This window comes from Paramisgurnus dabryanus, chromosome 3, assembly GCF_030506205.2.
Source record: "Paramisgurnus dabryanus chromosome 3, PD_genome_1.1, whole genome shotgun sequence".
In the NCBI taxonomy this organism is placed as follows: Eukaryota; Metazoa; Chordata; class Actinopteri; order Cypriniformes; family Cobitidae; genus Paramisgurnus; species Paramisgurnus dabryanus.
The window spans coordinates 30,773,770-30,786,119 of record NC_133339.1 but is presented as its reverse complement, the minus strand read 5'-3'; the positions used below and the strand labels follow the sequence as shown (position 1 = coordinate 30,786,119).

The following is a 12,350-nucleotide window of genomic DNA, read 5'->3' as shown; positions in this document are numbered from 1 at the left end:
GGCTGATCTCCACGTCTTTCATTAGTTTTATTTTGCAAGCGTTGATCTTATTTTATTAATTGTGCTGAAATATCAGAGAAAGCTCTTATATATATACACGTAAAAAACACTGTGCAGCATGTTTACTAACAACACAATAATAATATTAGTTTGCGTCCATTTAAACCCGTCATTACTCCCACTCGTGTTTAAATGACAGCAGAGGGACTCGCCCACAGTCTCCACAGACCATCCCCTCTCATCAGTTATCAGGACAGAAGCGGTCGAAAGTGGAAAAAGAGACGGATTTAAATACCAGGTGTAAACAGAATGTGTCCCTCGTCCACTTGTGATCCGATCGACGAAAACGCATCTTAATACCAGGTGTAAACAGCCCCTATGTCAAAGCAGGCTCAGGATCAATGGGCATTGATACCTAAAAATGGCCTAGAAAAATGCATTAGCTGGTCCCTATGATGGTTTACCAGAAATGTTGTCATGTCTTTAGTGTCTCAGGTTCTCAGAAATAAGCAACAGCGCACACATATTTCATAAAGGCATCCTGCTATTTACTAGCTATAGGATTTAATGATGTATGACACCTACGATTGCAGAAGGATATCAGTCAGGGCGTGTTATACAGCTATGCTGTGACACCAGCTATGTTTTACTGCGTGACTGTCATAAACATGTCACAGGTAATCGAGTCATTGGTTGTCCAATCTTTAGTGGATCAAGGTCCCCGCTAGCCTGCAAATTCAAGCCTGATGCTGAAATAAGGAGTGGAATGAGACACATATTTAAGCAGCCTATGTTTGACACACTAGTGCTGTTTATCGGCAACAATTTTCTAAATACAATGACGCATCACGATACAAGATAATTTTGAATTACATTTTTTACATTATTATTATTATTATTTTTACTATTTCCCTATAGAAATCAGATTATTAGTGTGACAGCTAATTAGCTCTAAATATCTTTTCCTAGACACACTTTTCACCTGCAGCTCTCTGTCGTCTTTCTTCCCAAATGCATAACTGTATTATAGGAGAGCGGCTAATAAAGCAGTGCACACTTCATTGAAAATAGCAATAGCTTTATTATAGATTGCTTACGAGATTACATGTAGTCTTTTTTGTGCAACGCTACTTTAACTTCATGACTCGCCGTTTGCAGCAGTTTCAGATAAGAAGATAAGATATCTGCGCTTTCATTCTGAATTAATCGAAAGAGGAAGAGAGACAGACAGACAGAGAGTATGTGGTGCCCTAGGCACTGACATGGAAAGTCAAGTATACAATGCTACTTTTCACTCTACGTACTTTATGCGCATCACATGCATCCTTTCCATATGGATCCACTGCGATTCGTCACGCTACCTTCAAAAATGCATCAGAATCATTGTATCGATACTTCACAGCGAGCAAATTTTAAATATACATGAAATAGACCATAAAAGCAGAGCATGTCACAGGCGAAATCTTTGACTTTATTGTAATTTACTTTATATTGGTATGTCGATAGCGATAGCAGGCCAGCAGCCAATGGGCTTCAGACCTATAGAAGCAATGAGTCCTATACAAACATGTACTGTGCTGAACTTCTACGTTGTGACAATGAGGTCATCATAAGTGCATTATTTTATACAGGTCATTGAAGGTCATTGTGTATTTGATGTATGCTTTTTAACAGCATGGATATTTCTGATCCCTATCAGGCTTGAGCAATAATAGCGGTTTTCTTGTTGGATATTACATAAGAAGTCTCTCACATTTACAGTACTCTCACAGGAATCCACACAAGTCGACAGTAACTGTGGCCAAAATACAACAGCAAAACTTCTAAGATAGACTAAACAGCCACTGTCACCCACACAGATTTTGTCTAGTGAGAGAGACTAGAGAAACAAAAACAGATTTGGAAGAAGACTTATTCAGTAAAAGGAGGAGGATTGTTCTTCTACAGAGCGATAAATACAAACAATCAAGACAATGATAGACATTGTTCAGATTGGCAATGTGGTAGGATGCTTGACCAGCACAAACACAGTCCTGCCGGCCACTATTGTTGTTTTGGGTATACTTTCAGTTGCACATGCTTATAGACTGAATTAACATATGATGTCATCATTATAACAGATTCAAGTTTATGTAGTTTACACAGAGACAACAAGACGTTGTTATCAAAAAACATTACTTTGAATTGAAACTAGGGATGGGCAATATAAACAATATGCAATATAAACGATAGAAAATTGGCATACGATAGAGATTTTAAATCTATTGCACTATCGCGATAATGCGTGTTGATGACACAATCTACCCGCGAACTTTAGAGCCACGCGCTGCAGCCGAATAAACATGGATGAAAGCGTCAGCGAAACAGAGGAACTCGTGAAAAAGACAGATGCAACATTATTTGGATTTAAGCCGTCCAACAAGCAGCAGGAAAATATACTCTGTAGAGCAAGGGTGTCCAATACGGCAATGCTGGTAGATCGCACATAAGTTAACTGCTGCTCCACGCGGGAAATTGGCATTATGGTCTAGTAATTGTGAAACATGCAGTATATATGCAGTATAGTCCTTACAAGCATTTAAAGTGTTTAGTGTTATAAAAATAATTAACTGTGTTTTTTAGCAGATAGATCTTGTCGGCTTTATCATTTAAAAGTAGATCACCACACAAAAAAGTCTGGACACCCCTGCTGTAGAGTGTGTCAGGCAAAAGTTCCAGCTAAGAGAGGTAACAAGACTAATCTGGCCATAACGGTTTACTTTTACTTACTTTTTTTAGCAGTTTGGCTTTTCTAAGGGTCTATATAACCTGTTCTGAAATGAGTCTATTGAAATTATTATATCGCAATACATATCGCTATCGCAAGAGGCTGCAATGTATAACGCAATATGGATTTTAGGCCATATCGCCCATCCCTAATTGAAACCCATCTTGCATTTCCAAGGATCTTCCCCGGATCCGAAAGGAACAGCCACAAAAACTTTCCAGTTTACAGTTGCAAAACTTTGTGTAAACGACCCCAAAATTTTCAGAATTGAGAATATTTTAATTTGTACAAGCATAAGCTTAAAGCTGCAGTTGGTAAGATATTTTTTATCATATTCACTGAAACCGACACTATGCTCCGATAGAACAACATAAATCAGACTGTTTAAGTTCATCCACAGATCCCCGATCCCCCCACGAGCACGTTACATTATCACATGCATCTGCCTGAAGTGCACAGGTGTGTTAAATTGAATGCAGCGTGATCGGGGAGAGAACATTCACTAAATAAACTTCGGATTCCTCAGACCGTGCCCGTAATAAAACTAGGATCAATATCGGACCGGCATATGAAAGGTGGAGGAATATACAAGATTTAAAGGGTTCAAGCTGGATGCAGAGCTTGCCACATGCTTTATCAACCATTGAATGTATTTCTGAGTGTTATGTAAGTAATCTAAGTATGCTTGCTTAGTATGCGTTCACAATAATACTGGTGTTGTGTGGGAGGGGCATTCAAATTGTAAACATTCAAAATCATCCCAATCCTCCAGAGGTACCTACCGCAGCTTTAAAACTGAACTTTTTTCTTGCTTTTATTGTTTGATTGACACTGAGACACAGACAGTTGTAAGATCTATTGTAATGCAAGAATCTAAATGTTATACATCAGATATTTTTCCTCAACAGTTATATCAAATGTTTACTTAAGACATAACAGATTATATCTGTGTGCACGCGCTTCAGATGTGTCAGTCAGCGCGAGAAAGGTTGTCGCTCTTAATAACTCTTTTAAAGGAATAGTCTACTCATTTTCAATATTAAACTATGTTATTACCTTAACTAAGAAGAGTTGATACATCCCTCTATCATCTTAGTGCGTGCACGTAAGCGCTGGAGCGCGCTTCTACACTTCGATAGCATTTAGCTTAGCCCCATTCATTCAATGGTACCACTTAGAGATAAAGTTAGAAGTGACCAAACACATCAACGTTTTTCCTATTTAAGACGAGTAGTTATACGAGCAAGTTTGGTGGTACAAAATAAAACGTAGCGCTTTTCTTAGCGGATTTAAAAGAGGAACTATATTGTATGGCGGAACAGCACTTTTGGGAGTTCTTCGACTCGGTGCAGTAACACCCTCCCTCTCCCATTATGAGAGGGAGAAGGGGAGCGGATTTTTCAGGCGAGTTGAAGTACTGTATGGCTATTATGCCATACAATATAGTTCCTCTTTTAAATCCGCTTAGAAAATCGCTACGTTTTATTTTGTACCACCAAACTTGCTCGTATAACTACTCGTCTTAAATAGGAAAAACGTTGTTGAATGAATGGGGCTAAGCTAAATGCTATCGAAGTGTAGCAGCGCGCTCCAGCGCTTACGTGCACGCACTAAGATGATAGAGGGATGTATCAACTCTTCTTAGTTAAGGTAATAACATATTTTAATATTGAAAATGAGTAGACTATTCCTTTAACATCAATCAGGTACCGAACTTAACATCAAGTAAGTCCTGCTTATTTTCTAATTCTGCATGTTTAAAAACAATACCAAAATCGCATGACGTGCAAGTGGATGGACACTAGTGTTGGGCGATATGCCCTATTTTGAGATCGTCCTATCGTCAGCCTGTGAGATCGGCGATACACAATAGTATCGGGGGGCGGGGCAGTAGTTTACAAATTTTTTTATTTGTTAATTTTTTACTCATTAAAACAAGTCACTTGATGGGTGGACAAAATAAAAAACAGCAACACCGTCATGACCGCAACCTTCTTAAAACTGATGCCATTAATGCGAGCGCGTCATTAAAACCCTAACCATAATTACTTAATAACTGTAAAAACATGCATCTGCGCACGCACATACAAACAATTCAATGCATTTGCTTAGTGCTGTTGCAGAAGGCTACACGTGTCAAGCAGTGGTGCTCTCAGATGAGCCTTTTTAAACGCATCGGTCCAGCGGAACGCGATCATACAAACACAAACATATAATAAACACAAGGGATGTATTGCTACAACTCCTTAAATCCTTGAAATGCATATCATAAACAGGATTAATACCTAGTGATCTGACTTCGGACAGAGCGCAGCTCTTTGCACGTACGCGAAAGTTTGAGAGGCGCCATGCAGCGGGTCATATTTTAAACAAAAAGTAAAGTTTGCCTCAGCTCGCATGAAATGCATTAAACTGAACAAAGACATAAGGATTACTACTTTAGTTTATGTTTAGACTTTGGACAGACGCGAGAGCGGCTGCACGTGAGACAGAGAGAAGCGCAGCTGGTCATGACGCGGGTGCTAGGAGGAGTCCAAGACGCGCACATTAAGTGCAGGTACGTGCAAGAAGGAATTCTCTCTTTACAAGCCTTCCGCGTAAAGTGAAGCCCACAAACCCTCATGCGAGGAAAAGCATGCATTGTGGATGTTAATGTAAAACTATTATGATAATAATAATAATAGTAACCATTCGCCAACTATCGTCACAACTATCGCCATGAAAGCCTGCCGTTGGCGATATGTCTGAAGATCGTCGATACACGATACTATCGTCTATCGGCACAACCCTAATGGACACGCATCATTTGAATTATATGAAGCATTTGGGACGGTACACTTCAGAAAATAAAGGTCATTTTAGATGTTTAATGACTATTTACTGTCCAAGGCTGCATTTCAGTTTATACAACAACGTGCTTGGCTTATAGGGTCAGAAACTGCATGTTGCTTTAAAACGCATGAATTTACGTAAACGCATTAATTTGGACAGCCCTAGTTCTGTCTAATATTTACCTATAATGGGTTAAAAATAACCCAGCCAGTTTTAGAGTGTATATTTAAGTAAATTGAACTTTTCTGTCAGACTGGTGATCAATATCTTTCTCAAACTGGAGCGCTGATTCCAGATTCAGAGGAAACAGCAGGCCATTCTTAAATCCGATTGTATAAACAATATTAGTGACATTGACATCAAACAATACTGCATAGTGCAAGCAAGGATTCAATTATAAGTTCATATTTTGGGTAACATAGTTGCTTTTGCTTGTCTACTACATACAGTACAGAAATTGCTATATACAGAAATTAGCTTACAAGTAAAAAAGCTGTAATGACTCTTTTTGATATTTCTCTACAGTACATGGTTCATGCATTCAGAAGGTTTTTTTCTGCTCTTAGCGAGGGTGATGGCACACCAAAGGTGAAGCAAAGCCTGGCGTCTAAACGCCTCTCTTCAAAGGGCCTATTGAGTACACGGTTACATAACGGCCAGCCTGGTGGGAAACAATCTGCCTCGGAAGGAGTTTCCCAAACTCTTTATCTCTCCGCCACTCGTAAAAGGTCACAACGAGAGCACGGCTCATGTAGCAGCCTGCGTCCCTTCATAATTAAACAGCCCATTAAATATCCATGCCACACAAGCAGCTCGCACCCATGCTAAACCCCAGTAACAGCACCAAACTTCTGTCCCGGAAGATGTCCTAACTTGAGTGATAAATTCAATTAACTTAAAGCTGGTAAAAATTCACAAAAACACAAGAGCTCATTCTCCGCTGCTAAACAGCCAGTCGCATGTAGACAAACAGCAATAGCGCACACCCACCCACGTACTTGCACACTAACAGATCGAGCACACACATACCCGAATACACCCACACAAACACACATGCACTCAACATCCAAGCGTTTCTGCCTTCTGGACAACTGTGAACCTTAAAAAAGAGCCTCCAGTTATAGCAAGCAGAGTCTGGACGTAGGAACCGCAGAAGAACCTTTCACGATTTTATTTTACACCGCACAGAGATGCTAGTGATCCTACGTTATCCCAAAGATGACTAGATGTTCAGTTCAGCCCAGCTGTCAGAAAAAATGTGGATCAGGAGAATACAAGAGCCTGCGTGCTTGTTTACTAGTAAAAATATCCTGCAGCATGCAAAAGATAGTTCTCACAGTGCAACATCATGAGCTCCTCAGGACCATAATAATGTATTACAGCTATATCAACTTGAGCTTAAAGAGGTGGATGAATGTTTTAAAAGTCTTGTTTTTCTCCTTAGAAAGGGGAAGATTTAAGGACAACCTAATCATAAGTATTATACATTAGTACACATAAAATAAATATATTGATATTATAGTTTTTCCATTTAATGTTACATTACAGCCTGGGTGTTATTTTTAAGTCTTCATAAATGTCTAGTTTAACTGTATTTGACTTAATTATGTAATAAATTGAACTGGCATTGTGCTCCTGCTGCTCAATAGGTAAACATTATGTTAGCAAAACAAAGGTCAGGGGTTTGATTCCCAATACAGATACAATGTACAGCTTGAATGCAATGGATAAAGGCATCTGTGTAAATGTGATTTTATTGAAAATTTTACATGACATGGGTAATGACTGCTGAATGTTCAAAGATATTTCAAAAGCTTACCACAGTTTTTCAATATTTTACTATGTTCTTACCTCAACTTAAAACATACCTATCTTTTTTCAATGCGTGCACTTAATCTTTGTGCAGTGCGTCGTGAAAGTGTTAGCATTTAGCCTAGCACCGTTTAGAAATGTCACATGATACAGATCAGATTAATACTTTTGTCTTACTGATTCATTTTAATATTTGCAAGATGATACATTTGTACAAAATGGTTCCCTTTCAGTCGGTCACTACGACGTCACGTCGTGACCGACGAATTGGGAACTCGCTTAGAGAGACCAATCTGCTTCGAATACTACTAAAACGCCAATGAACTTGGCATTGAGATATTTGCATAATGCTGGCGCCGCCCCGCCAGGTGCGTATATAAGCAGCAGGTGCAAATGAGGAAATTAGCTTTTTATCGCTTCGAAAGCCGGCAGTATCTGCTACTGAGAAGCTACTCTACTCTGGTGGGATTCGATTGCTGAAGTTGGTTGGACTAGCAGTACCACAGCGGACGCTTCGCTTAATTCCACGACTCCACATCTTTATTTTGTTTTGAGTTTTGTGTGTGCGTTGCCTTCCTGTGCGCTCATCAACTAAGCATCTGAGTGAATTTCCCTAAAAGAGTGATACGAGAGAGCTTTGTGCCTTGTTAAAGGCAGCCACTCTCTCGTATATCCGGACATCAGCGTCCTTTTCAGGATGGCTTTTCGTCCGTGCGATCTTGGGTGCGGCAAGTACATGGGTCCGAAGGACGGTCACGAGCGTTGTCTTTCGTGTTTGGGCATCGAGCACGCAGAGGCAGCGTTCGCTGGGGGTAAGTGTTCTCACTGCGAGAACATGTCCCTTGTGGATTTGCGCAGACGGTTGTCTTTCCTCCGGGAAAAACGCAACCCTCGTCATGCGAGTGCTGAACGCCGCCACGGTGCGGCTGTGAAGCTCTCAAAAGACGACCTGCGCATCACTGTGCTGAGCCGAGCGGGGGATTCGTCCTCAGGCTCTCAGCCTCCTCATCCACAGCCGGTTGATGTGCCGATGGAGACTTCAGCATCGTGTTCTACGATGTCTCTAGAATCCATCGTGCCGCCCTCCGGGTCCACCGACGCCGCAGCATCCGAGGGTGGGCCTCCTCCCCCTGACGTGGACCCCGACGCCCTTCCTCCCTCTGGTCGGGTTGGGACGCCGGAGTTCGATCCAGAGATGGTGGCCGTGCTCGCTCGAGCGGCGGAGACCGTAGGGTTAGAGTGGGTTCCCCCCCCTCAGCCCGAACCGTCCCGCCTGGATGATTGGTTCTTTGGAGCTGCCCGGGTTTCACAACCCTCTCCACCGGTGCCTTTCTTCCCCGAGGTGCACGAGGAGCTGACTAGAACCTGGAAGTCGCCGTTTTCCATGAGATTACGGCCGTTTCAGCCCTCCCCCCTCACCTCCCTCACCAGCGGAGCCGCTAAGGGTTATACGGGGATCCCTCCCGTGGAGCGTGCTGTCGCGATGCAGCTGTGTCCGGCACACGCTCCCTCTTGGAAGGACCGCCCAACCCTCCCCTCTCGTGCCTGCAGACAGTCCTCCGGTTTAACGGGCGCTGCCCACCAGGCATGTGGAGAGGCGGCCTCAGCCCTGCACGCAATGGCGTTGCTGCAGGTTCACCAAGCCAAGGCCTTGAGGGATCTGCACGAGGGAGGACAGGACTCGCCTGTCCTTTCGGAGCTCCGGGCTGCCACTGACCTGGCTCTTCGCGCTACGAAGGTGACAGCGCAGGCGATTGGTCGTGCCATGTCCACGATGGTGGTCCAGGAACGCCACTTATGGCTATGTCTGGCTGACATGTCGGAAGCGGACAAGAACAAGTTTTTGGACGCTCCAGTGTCACAGGCTGGCCTCTTCGGTGAGTCGGTGGAGTCTTTTGCCCAGCAGTTCTCCGCCGCCCAGAAGCAGACAGAGGCGATCGCACAGATCATGCCCCGGCGCAAGCGACCTGCATCTCGCCCTCCAGCGCCGGCGGGCCCGTCTGCTCCTCGCCGAGGGCGCCCTGCGGCGGCTGCCTCCGCCCCCCCCACTAGAACATCTTCCAGGCCACGGAGGGGGAACAGCCGTCGACAGCCCGCCCCGCCCGCCCCACCCGCTTCCCGTGGTAAACGGAAGACGAAGCGGCCCTGAGACGGGCGACCTGGATTGGGATGGGATCACTCTACGGGAGACGGTGATGGCATCGCTCCCTCCACCGGTAGAGGGCCGGGTGGAGAATCTTTGGTTTCCTTTTGTTTCTGTTCCGCCGGCTTTTCAGCCGGTACCCACAAAACCACAAAAAGAGTGCATTCCTATTCCTTCTCCAGGTCTTCAGAGGATCGAGAGAGATGTGAGCGGGCATTCACATGCTCTTCCTCCCTCTCCTCTATCGCCAGCGGGTGTTCTGAGGAGTTCCAGCTCTCCGCTGAGGAGACGGGACCACCAGCACCCTCTTCGGAGTCTGTGCTCTCCGCTGAGGAGACCAGACGACCGTCACCCTCAGCGGGCTCAGGTCAGTGTCACACACACACATACTGTAGATACTTATGCTGTCCCAGCAGACGTACCGGCAGTACCACCTGTCCCGCTCAGCCGCCCCACCGCGGGTACCCCGACAGTGCCGTTAATTCCCCTCGTACGGTCCCTGGGGGCGTGGCTTCAGCTTCCCAGCCCGTCTCGTTGGGTTTTACGCACTGTTCGCCTCGGTTACGAAATTCAATTCATCCGGCACACACCCAAATTCTCGGGCATTCGTTTCACCACGGTGAAAGCGTCCGATGCACATGTACTGCGTGCAGAGGTCGAAGTCCTGTTGGCGAAGGACGCGATCGAGCCGGTCCCTCCAACCGAGATGAGATCGGGCTTCTACAGCCCGTATTTTATAGTACCCAAAAAAGGCGGTGGGTTGCGACCGATCTTGGATTTGCGCGTTCTGAACAAATCTCTGCAGAAGAGGTCCTTCAGAATGATAACACCGAAGCAAATATTCAATTCAATTCGCCCCCAAGATTGGTTTGCGGCAATAGACCTGAAAGACGCGTACTTTCATGTGTCCATAATCCCTCGTCACAGACCGTTTCTCCGGTTTGCGTTCGAGGGACGGGCATACCAGTACAAAGTTTTACCGTTCGGGCTATCCCTCTCTCCCCGTGTGTTCACGAAAGTAGTGGAGGCGGCGTTAAAACCCCTCAGAGAGAGCGGCGTTCGCATATTGGCTTACCTCGACGATTGGCTTATAATAGCGCATTCTCGACGGACGCTGTGCGAGCACAGAGATTTAACGCTTCGGCATCTCGCCCGTTTGGGTCTTCGGGTCAACTGGGAAAAGAGCAAACTCTGCCCCACGCAGAGGATCTCTTTTCTCGGGATGGAACTGGACTCGATCGATTTATCGGCGCGTTTGACAGAAGAGCGCGTCCAGTCAATTCTGACTTGCCTCGGTTCATTCCGAGGGAAGAATGCGGTCCCGCTGAAACAATTTCAGAAGCTCCTGGGGCATATGGCTGCAGCAGCGGCCGTGACACCGCTCGGACTGCTCCATATGAGACCGCTTCAGCGTTGGCTTCACGATCGAGTCCCGAGGAGAGCGTGGCGCGCCGGCATCCATCGTGTAACCATTACACCTGCGTGTCGCCTAACATTCCCCCCGTGGTCGGACCCCGCGTTTCTCAGGTCCGGTGTGTCCATGAGACAGATCGCTCAGCATGCTGTTGTACACACAGATGCGTCCGACACGGGCTGGGGTGCCACGTACGACGAGCTTACAGCTTCAGGGGTGTGGACAGCACCCCAGTTGCACTGGCATATCAATTGCCGAGAGTTGTGGGCAGTATATCTGGGACTCGTACGCTTCGCTACGGAGCTGCGAGGGAAGGATGTACTAGTACGCACCGACAACACTGCGACCGTTGCGTATATCAACCGTCAAGGCGGTTTGCGCTCCCGTCACCTGTCGCATCTCGCTCGTCATCTCCTCCTTTGGAGTCAGAAGCATCTGAGGTCCCTTCGTGCCATTCACATTCCGGGCTCGCTCAATACAGCGGCGGACGCGCTTTCTCGAGCGGCGCGCCCCGGCGAATGGCGACTCCACCCCCAGACGGTCCAGCTAATTTGGAAGAAGTTCGGTCGTGCGCAGATAGATCTGTTTGCGTCGCCGGACGATACCCACTGTCGCCTATTTTATTCACTAACCGAGGGCAGCCTCGGCGTGGACGCATTGGCACACAGCTGGCCTCGGGGGATGCGCAAATACGCATTCCCCCCAGTGAGCTTAATCGCACAGACACTGTGCAAGGTCAGGCAGGACGAGGAGAACCTTTTACTGATCGCCCCATATTGGACGAGCAAGAATTGGTTTCCAGAGTTGATGCTCCTCGCGACAGCCCCTCCCTGGCGGATTCCCCTGAGGAAGGACCTTCTTTCTCAAGGAGGGGGCACATTATGGCACCCGCGCCCCGACCTGTGGGATCTCCATGTGTGGTCGTTGAGCGCGCGCAAGGTTTAAGTGATTTACCGCAAGCGGTATCTAACACAATCAACGCGGCACGAGCTCCGTCTACGAGACGGGCTTACGCGTTTAAATGGAACCTTTTCGTCACCTGGTGCTCTTCGCAACGCGAAGACCCCAGAGAATGCCCTATTAACACCGTGCTTTTATATCTTCAACATAGGTTAGACGGTAGGCTGTCACCCTCCACCATTAAAGTTGATATCGCTGCTATTTCTGCTCATCACTCACTTATTAACGGCAGAACAGTTGGCCAGCATGATTTGGTTGTTAGATTTCTAAGAGGCGCTCGTAGGCTAAACCCCTCGCGCCCTCCTTCTATTCCTCCCTGGGACCTGTCCATGGTGCTGAAAGCCCTGCAGGCCCCCCCGTTCGAGCCTTTGCAGTCTGTGAGTCTGAAGCTTTTATCAATGAAAGCTCTGACCCTGCTAGCA

General features: G+C 45.9%; 1 protein-coding gene across 4 annotated transcripts in view; it reads right to left on the bottom strand.

Annotated features, from left to right (window-relative positions):
* Window positions 1–12,350, bottom strand: part of prkcbb (protein kinase C, beta b) — a 173,285-nt gene that overhangs the window by 120,620 nt on the left and 40,315 nt on the right. The window lies entirely within an intron of this gene.